Source organism: Lutjanus erythropterus, chromosome 5 (genome assembly GCF_056507025.1).
Source record: "Lutjanus erythropterus isolate fLutEry1 chromosome 5, fLutEry1.hap2, whole genome shotgun sequence".
Classification (NCBI taxonomy): Eukaryota; Metazoa; Chordata; class Actinopteri; order Lutjaniformes; family Lutjanidae; genus Lutjanus; species Lutjanus erythropterus.
Window position 1 is genome coordinate 20,077,367 of NC_139321.1, and position 9,957 is coordinate 20,087,323.

Sequence of the window (9,957 nt, forward strand, 5' to 3'; positions counted from 1 at the left end):
GGGTTTGGAGTTGCTTCTTTGGCCAGCTTTCCCTACAAATCCTATGATATAAATCGTCCACAGCTGCCGACTACAAACAGTTAAAGCAGCGCGAGCTTGGCAGGCCTTCGACAGGGTTGTTTCATAAGAAGGGGAAAGGGGTTCGAGCGGAACAGGTGGTGTCTGGGGGAGGAAGGAGGGGTGCAAAGAGGAGGTGCGGGGAGCAGAAGCAGCCAAGTGTCAGGTTTCCACAAGGCAGCCTTTCACAGCTGAATGGTGGTGGCATGACCTTCCAGGTTCAAAGGAGGCTTCGCAACAAACATTCCAACAGAGGTTTGGCGTCTGGCCACATAATGGGACGCTGTTCTAAGGTGACACTGACTAGAAGGCCTTAGAGTGGAGTGATGGGTGAGAAGAAACATTTTCTTTCCTTTACTTAAAGCTACTACAAGGTATTTTAAATGGTAATAAAACAGTCCCAACTTAATACCGTTGCCTCTATATGACCAAATAACCAAACGACACCATCTGTAAGATCAATTATTTCTATACACCTGTACTTAATACCTCTCTCTCTGTGAAATCAGATGATACGAGCCTGTGTTTATTCAGTTTCCCAGCCAAACAACATTACCAACATTAGCCAGTGAAAGGGAAGCATGAGAAGAATTTTATTTACATGATTTTATTTTTGGCATTACATTTTGTGGTTATGGTGGGCAAAACAGTACTGTTTTTGTCCAAAGGGGCATCAAGAATCAACAAAATACAAAAGTTCCTTGTAGTAGCTTTAACCAGTAACAGATGTATGATGTGGATCTCTAATGTCTCACATTTAAGGACACTTACCTCAGATTGCTCAAGCCAGGCCAAGGGCTACAGTCTGATGCTGTGGTTCTTGTATTCTTGACTTCTGTTGACACATAAACATAATGATAATATGGTTAGAATAAAATTACTTATTACTTATTTTAGTGATGATGTCAAGAAGTTATCATGGGTGGTACAAAAGAAACCTACCCTGAATTCATCATTCTGCTTTTTCACACAGTAGTGTTTAATTCAGTCACGACTGACAGATAACTTCCTCACAAGCAAGTCACTGTTGTATTAAGAGGTGTGTCCTAACATGACACACAAAGCCACATGCACTGTGGTTACAGTCAGGATTTACTCGTGGCATTTTCATGCACAAGCTTAATGGACCTTGCATGACCAATCAGAGCCTTCCGAATCTTTAATTATTAACCAACCAATGGTAGCAGTGTTGACCCTGGCGAGTAATGATGCAAAAGACTCCCTTTAAGTAAATAAATCCAGCTACTTGTTTGGTGGGGCCCTCAAGTCTTTAAATGTGGAGATAAGATGGACACACCAACACCCTCTCTATCCAGAGTACAGTTCTAGAAGCTTTAAACTGAGAGTTAAAAGGAAGCAAATCCGGTCCAATGTATTCTAAGATATGCTTTAGAATTCCTCTGCTCTGGTTTCGTTGCTAGAGTGATGATAATGAGACAACACTGGTCTGCCAAGGTGTAGAGTATAAAACCACAGTAGTATAACAGCAGAAATGTGCAACTACATAAGCCAGTATTGAAATAAAATATTGCTGTTGTGAGTGTATTCATCACTGGAGTGTCATTCTGCATTCCAAGTCAATCTTACTTTTACCCGCTGTGACTGGCCCAAAATATTACAGGACTTACTCGGATTATTGCTTCAACCCACCGGCATATTGTGAAACAAAGCCTCCCCTTTGTCAGTCAGCGTACAAACAGAACCAGACTTGATGTGTGTACAGACAGGCATCTACCGGTGGGAACATGTCCCTCAGAAAAATTCTTCTGAGACAGGCTCTCCAACCCCATCATTAACCTCCCCCTCCCCACCCCAGTCCTCTGTGTTCAATAAACTAAATTGCTCATTACTTTGGTGAAACGTGTGCCAAATGACTATGTTTGTAAGACTCTGAAACACTCTCTGAACACTGTGATTTTGGTGTAAATGACTATGCTAAACACCAAATACAATAGAGAGAAAGTGAAATGTAAAACCAGCAATATTGGTGCAAAACTCGCTTTATAGTCAAATGCATTGTTGTTGATTGCCTTTCTGAACGGGTCCTGTACTGAAATAGATGGGACATAGCTGAGATAAATACCAGCCAGTACGTGGTTGTCATTATGTTTGTGTAGGCAGACTTGCGCCACAGCAGCTGTGTACACTCTCCAGCACACACTCCTGTTACAGAGGCGTATTAGTCAGACTGCCATGTCAGGATTCATTCAGGTAAAGGGCTGACTGAATGACAATAGTACATTTTTCAAAGTATCAGTATTAAAGGGACAGGTTACTCCAAAATTGAAAACATATATTTTTGCTCTGGCTTGTAGTGCTTTTAATCCATCTACGCTGAAAAATTGAAAAAAGTTGGAAAAAATGCACAAAACAAAATAGATTTTTCAGTTTTGACCCAACTCTTAAGTTTTGACAAAGTTTTACGAACTAATAATGTTTTGTTGAGATAATTTACTTTTCTTCTTTCTTCCGAACTTGAATCTTTGTTTCAAAAATTGTTGTTTAAACTCACTGAAATGAAAGTGAATAATGATAATTTGATATTTTCAGTTGCAGCCATTGAATTTTCAGGCACTCACATAACAATTTTTGAAAGACAAATCTTTGGTGGGTTCTAAAACTCAAAGATTCATGTAAAGACGAAAAATAAACTATCTGTACAAAAGATTATTGGTCCACAAAACTTTGGTTTATTTCAAAATTTAAAAGTTTGAGATTGAGTTTGATTCAAAACTTTTTTGGTGAAGGCAGTTGGTTCACAAAATGTAGATTTTTCTAAGCATTTACTTACAGTGTGGATTGTTTTAGTGTGAGTTTCAGAGTTTTGGAGATTAATGAATACCTTGCATAATTCACAGACTTTGTTGTAAGCAGTTTCATGTCTGAACTACTTTTTTTTCTTGTAAAAAGAAAATAGTTCTGGTAGATTCTACCTTAGAAAGAAAGTAGTTCAGACATAAAACTGCTCACAGCAAGGTCTGTGGGTTATCTTGAGTAACTGGTTGTGCTTTCTGGAAAGAGATGTTGAGGTTTTCAATTTTTTTTTTGTTATTATTTTGTACTTTGAGAATCACAAGCTGATCTGCTTAATCTAGTTCCATTATATTCGAAATATCTCTATGGCTGAAATCTCCATAACTTTGAAACTCACACAAAAAAGGGTTGAGCTGGATAAATGGCATTACAGGTGAGAAAAAAATATATTCTTGATTTTGGGGGAACTGTCCCTTTACAGAAATGTGAGATTAAATTTGCTTGGCTCACTGATGCCTAAAACAAAATTCAGTAAAGGGCGAGATGTTCGATGTGAGATGTATGACTATGAAAGACATCATGTGATTTTTGTAAAAAACTAAAATAATCTCATCCAAGTAGACCTTTTCACAGGGGCCATATCTGAGTACACAGACTCAAAAGATAAGAAATCAGTTATCTCATCTTCTGTTCTCAGTACCTTGCTGAGACCACACCTATGAACGCACACACAGGCATGCACAGTGGGGTGAAGAGTGGTCACCAACAGCGCAGAAAGAAAATAAAAACACATGCTGTTTGGACGGGTAGAAATACCACACCACAGTCCACGAGGCAGATCACGTCGCTTCGCCTCTGTGCTGTGCTTGCAAAGGGAGTAGCTCAGCGCACAGCCCCACCCAGTCCTCCAGTCACACACATTCCTTGATAGAGCCGTCAGGCCAGCTGGAAGGGAGCCCGGCCTCTCCCCGCAGTGACTAACTCCAAAGAAATGTCCTCTTTCTCTCTGACTCCTGCTCCATTCTATGCTGCCCACCCTGCACCCTGCCCGAGTGCCCACCCCCCCTGCAGTCAGTCCACCACACACACCCCCAGCCTCCAGGTTTTGCTCAAATAAACAAGAACACCGCCTTCAGTCAGACAGTTAATGTGCACCCTGAGACACTCTCAGATTGTCTGAACGGATCCCATTTTCATCATCCATATCATTGTTGTTATCATCATTTTTGTTGGCTCCACCCGTGCATCAGGCACAGACACAGCAAACAGCACTTTGCAAACCGTTTTCATCCCAGCCCAGGTGTCTCTTACAGAAATGCCTTAAGGGCGCATACCTGGACACTTTGACATAGTTTGTGCTTAAGCCAAAGCATACTGGAAACTGATCAGAGTGCCCTTGGTTTATCTGTAAGCTTGATTACCAAACCCAATCAACTTGTTGAACAGAAAACAGGAGCAGTGTGACAATGATTAAAGCTCAATCGTAAGTGAATCAAGCACAGCGGTGCTGCTGAGTGATAAGATTTGATTATGAACCAATAAAGAGGCCTCAGTACAGAGAGGGAAAGAGGGAGAGAGGGGCAGTGACCAAATCAGTCATGTTGTCAAAACAGAATAGACTCCCTGTTCCACTATCTCTATTGTAGTTTGACACAGTGAGTAGAACAAATAGGAAAAGAGACATAGCAGGCCCCAGCGTAGGTTCGCTCTCGTCTCAAAAACGCAGATAGGACATGCATGTGTGACGCATATAAAAGGAATGCACGTCAAAATAAATGGTTCTTTTCTGCACTCCATAGTCCACATAGCCTTAAACCAAACCACAAGGCCTGCATAAGACCAAAGCCTGCCCACTGACGCCAACTTGGCCTGCTGTTGATTAAACCATTGTGAGTTTGGCAGGAGTCATGCACAAAATGGAAAAACTGAAGAAAACTTGAGATCATAAACAAGAGCGGGGGCTGCGCTGAGAGTACATTTCAACAATGTCTCGATTTTCATGCAAATTATATTGAAGTTTCATGTTCGCACAAGCACAGTAAAAGAAAGGGTCCATGCTGTACGAGGCGGTAAGAACCAGATAACTCATGGCTCCTGTCATTACTCATTGTTCTCTATTACACCCCTTGACATCCAAGGAGGGAGGATCTCACTGTGAGTTTCCTCTCCTGGGGTTTCTTCCATTTTTTTCCTTATGTGCAAAGGTTTTGAGGGGAGTTGTTCCTCATCTTCTTAGGAACTTGGGCTGTGTCACAAACTGTTGCAGTTGCAGCCTCGTAAATCCCAATAGACATTGCATATAATATTGGGATATACAAAAAAAAAAAAAAAAAAAAAACATAGAACGAGACAGTGACATTTTTGCAAACATGAAATAAAACATTTTTGGTGTAGCTAAAGTTCTGAAATGAGAAGTGATCCTGGGGTGGTGCCCACGGGCAGTTTCAGTGACAAGAATATTGAGCAACGAGCAATTAAAAACTACGATGAAGGGGAGCACAGCTGTAGAATAACTGAGTTGAACATGCAAATTTTAAACTGGCACGACTAGTTACGCCAGGGAGATACAAATAGAGTGAAGTTTATACATAAATCCTGAGATCCATGAGATCATAACAGCTTTACAGACATCCGTAGGCATAGATATATACAGTATACAGTAAGGTATATAGTAGGTGATGTCATGTAATTGCTTGCAACAGCTTCGACTCAAGTTATTCTGACTTGATCAGGGTTTGTGTCAGTCTTCTACAGCTGCTGTTTAAAAAAGAACAAATGCAAGTTCATTCACGGAGCAGGAGACAGGATGGTTAAGAGGAGCCCAGATGGCAACTATAGCAGCAGAACATATATATAGAGACATAAGACTTCCTTAGCTGTACAGCTTGAAGCATAAGCACAGCTTTGGGATATATATTCATACTTAGCATCCAGAGCAGTGCAGAGTTGTTTAGGACAGAAGAAGGAGGGTTGGACTGTGATGAGTGCCATCCCTGAGTATCTTGTGCCAGATTAAGGAAACCTAAACAAAGCTGAATGTATTTCTAAATTTACATTCCAAGCCCGGCTGCCCTGACATTTTGCCTGCGTCATTCCAAATAGAGTTTTTGTAACAGATGCTGCGTGTCATTCCTCACATAGAGCACCATAACAACTTTGTGGGGGTTGGGGTGTCGGTAAGACGGTTAATGGGGAGCAGGTAGGCTGTGAAGAATGACAATAATTACTGAATTTATTGGTTTTGGCTGGTCTCATAACGCAGATGTTTTGGCAGAGCAGCAGTGAACATTATTGGCTTATCAGAAAAATGATTCACACCCTTTTTAAATTCCATGCTTGCAAAAGTTCCTCTGAGCTCGAAGCTACAGTAAACAAGTCTGAAATGCATGCATGTGCATGGGTGTGACATAGAGGGGTATTATGTTTGACTTTAGGTGACTGTCTCATCATAATTAGTTCTCAAATTACTATTTCTCCACAACAAGGCAAGAAAATCTAATGATAGGTGCTTCCCAGAGCACACTGAGGACATACTGAAACATTCCAAACCAGCACTGGATGGATGAGAAGGGAGTGGCTGCCTAGAAAGACTTTCTAAAATCGCACACTACAGTTAGATGTTTATTTGTAGCTGGTGGACTGGAATGGTTGTGTATCTACAAATTCGCTATTGTTTCATTTAACCAATCTCTCGGGAGGGACTTCAGTGAGCCTGTAGGATGTCCGAGAGCACAGCTTTGCTTCTAAAAGAATACCAAGTGTGAAAAAAAATAAACTACAGTTTGATCGCAATCACCCTCACTTCTTTGAGCTTATTCACTACACATCCACCTCCCTCGTTTCGCCTCTCCACACTGTCCCTCCTTCCAACCACCCACTCAACAGACCCATGAGGAAATGGCAGAGGAAGTGTGCTAGAGACCAATTTCTTTCCGTTTCACAGTGGCACGGCTGAGTAACGCCACTCCTCTCCTTTCGTCTGTGCTGCCAGTCAACAGGGCAGTAATATATTATGGTTCTGTTAGAGCGCTGTGATAAATATCTTAACACGGTCAAGTTAAGGCTCCAAACAGTCATGAGGCATGTCCTGTTCTTCAGGCTAGGAAAGATGCTGTTTGTCACATGGGTGGCAAGTGCAACAAAATCGGCGTGAGTGGCACTGTGGCGTGTGCACCGCCGAGGTCAGCTAGGATCATGGAGCAAGATTTTTATCAATAAAGCTTTTTCAAAATTTGACAATGTGGATTTTGGAATTCAAAATGCTGCACATTACTAGGTTGCAACATAATGTAGCCTCTGTACTGCTACACTGGTGGAAAGTGCAAGAATCCACCTCAGGCCGTCACGGGGCCCTGGTAACTGACAAACGTTTTAGCTGCAGGCAATCAGAAACCAGTTCTGTTTCAGCACTTGAAATATATGTTCCATCTTATTATGTTTGTGTAAGCGCATATCGTTGCTTGAAGCAAAACGCTATACCTGCAATATGCCTGACAAATGCAATATAGTCCTTCGTGCTGTATTGTCAATAAGTAAAACGTTTTAAACGCTGAGAACACTAAACAAATTATAGCTTTAGTCACAACCTACTACCCAAAGACATTTTAACCCTCTTCAAGCAGCCTGTGTCACAATCAATCACCTTGACAAGGGCAATTTGAGAAATGCCAGACATTTACAGCTGCGAGATACTCAACATAAGTTATGTGCACATTGTTGAAGAGATTGTGCAGAACGAAGCAAAAAGCAGCACTCCCTAACACTCCGCTGAAATAATTTTTGGGTGTGGCAGGAGGGAGCTGCGGACGACAGGCAACTACATACAGAAATTTGACTTTCAACCGATGTTCAACAAAGGATTATGTCCGCTCTGGATCTCATATCTGCTTTTTCCTCATCTTCAACAGACACATTATGTCAGACACAGACCAGACTATACGTGATGACTCCAGTTTGAACCACACTTGGAAAGATGCCGTTTATACGTTGATGTAAGTTAGGGCAGACAAATAAATATCTCTCAACTTTTTTGGGTAGATAAAATACATCTCTTTTTCTCCAAAATGTGCGAAGACTAAGCTCCCCCTCTACGCCTCAAACCTGGTTTCAATTAGCTTGTCTTTCCAAACCACTACATTCCATTACTCCCCTCCTCGCCCCCGCCCCGCCCATCCCCCTTCACTAACTCACTCCCCGACTCCCCCCCTCTTTCTCCTCCCCTCCTCTCCCCTCCTCTCTCCTCCCCTGCACACACTGGCTGGGAGCCCAGGTTAAGAGACCCAAGGTAAAAGGAAAAAAAAGAGAAAACTCTATCTGCTCAAGACTTTAAAAAGTAAGTCGTAAAAAACATACGTGCCTCAGTACAAAGCAGCAGTGATAGTTTTCAACTTTCTAGCTGGAAAAGAGGCACGCTTTGTTCGAGAGCTGATTCATATCATATCAAAAACCGTCAGACGAGTTCAGCACATTCCACAAAAGCAGACTGCATAAAAAAGGCCTGTATGAGATTTTCAGTGTACCAAAGGACTAATAATTATTCAACACAGATACACAGATAAAAGAAAAAGTTCTAATCAATACTTTTCATTTTGCTGGAGCCCTCTAGATACTCCATGAAGGAGTTTTGGATGTGGTGGTAGGGAAGCACTGCAACAACTGTCTGCAGCATGTATGTTTTTTTTTTTTTTCTTCTTCTTTTTTTCGGGCTGTAAAGGGTGTGCCTCTGTGAGGAGACAGCGAAGCAAGAAGGGAGGGAGGGAAAAAAGGACAGGGTGGAGGGACGTGAAGGAGAGGAATCCACACCCAAGCTTGTTACTGTGGGCTCTCACAGGGAAGTACCTTTACTTATGAAACATTCAAGGCTCAGCAAAGGGCGTTGGACAGATAAGAGAAACACATCAACGATAGCATCAAGGCAAACAACTCTTTTATCTTCCCGCACTTCTTCCATTCATCTTTGCTCTACTGTGTACAAATTTGCTATCCCAAAGACTGGGGATTATGTGAGGACATCCACGTTGCACAGAAGTCAAATCACTGCACAATGATTTGGGATGTTATTTCTTCCTTCTAAAAGGACTGAAATCACATAAAGGCATCCTATGTTCTTTATACAACAGCAGCTGAAGCATTTATATGCACCTTGGATAACAAGCTTTGTTTGCAGTTAAAGAAAAGTGAAGTGCGCAACTCCAGTCAAGTCCACTGCATTCATGTGGTGGCTGTGGGTACACACCCACTTCACACACCCAGCGCTATATTAAATGGGTTTTAAAGCTTACGATGATTTTCACACCAAATCATTGCCAATTCACACTTTTCCAAAAATAACCACACACACAGAGGTAATAATACGCAGGTTTTCTCTAAATACAAAACGTCCCAATGGCAAAACTTCCCTTTAGGAAAAAAAAAAAAACATAGGAGATAAACATGCAATAAAGTAGGACAAAGTTACTGAACTCTTATCACTGATACACACACTCACTATAAGTGGCCATTGGGATATTACAGGAATGTTGCACAGATAACTTTGACACTTTTGCAACTTAGTTGTTTAAACTTTGGCAAAGTTTTTATAAGTGATTAACTATTTTTCAGCTCAGCACAGCTGGCAACAAAGCTCAGAGACACAGTTTCAAAAAAAGCATTCTCTTCAATCTCAGAAAAAGAAAGTAAAGTGCATCTTTACCTGTGCGCAGTCTTTGCGCCCAAGAAGCCTCACACCAGCTTGAGCATCCTTGAAAACTTGCCCTCTCCCCTTCTTCCCAGCCCAAGAAACGTACTTCTTCCAGTCACAACTTTGCAGTCTATGAGGATTCTGTCACTGTTTTCCTATTACTCGATCAACCAAGTTTCCAGGGCGTTTTCTCCCCCCCTTTCTCCCTCCTTCCTCGTCTCTGAGTTGATTTAGACTTCTTTTTTTCTGTGTGGCTGCTCCTCTGGGCTGAGCAGAGTGGTTGGACAGAGAGTTGGGTAGGGCTCCTGATTTGCAGAGGGAGGGGAATGCTGGGGAGGGGACCGGTGCGAGGGAGTGGTTCTCAGCAGCCGTGGGACCACCCACTGTTTCACATACAGGGCTCCAGTGACTTGCAACAGGAAAAGTGCTGCTCCTTCTTCAAAAAATGAAAAGAAATGTTTATTCAT

The 9,957-nt window shown here is 41.9% G+C and overlaps 1 protein-coding gene across 2 annotated transcripts in view; it reads right to left on the minus strand.

The window, feature by feature from the left end:
- ahnak (AHNAK nucleoprotein) overlaps positions 1–9,752 on the minus strand; it is a 37,410-nt gene extending 27,658 nt beyond the window's left edge. The window contains exons 1-2 of one of the 2 annotated variants that reach the window (XM_084719055.1): positions 9,503–9,752; positions 829–892 (exon numbers count right to left, since the gene is read on the minus strand). The gene's annotated coding sequence lies outside the window, so the exon portion shown is untranslated. The remainder of the gene's footprint in view (positions 1–828; positions 893–9,502) is intronic. The other variant, XM_084719054.1, reaches the window with a different exon arrangement.
- Between the last annotated feature and the right edge of the window lie 205 nt (positions 9,753–9,957).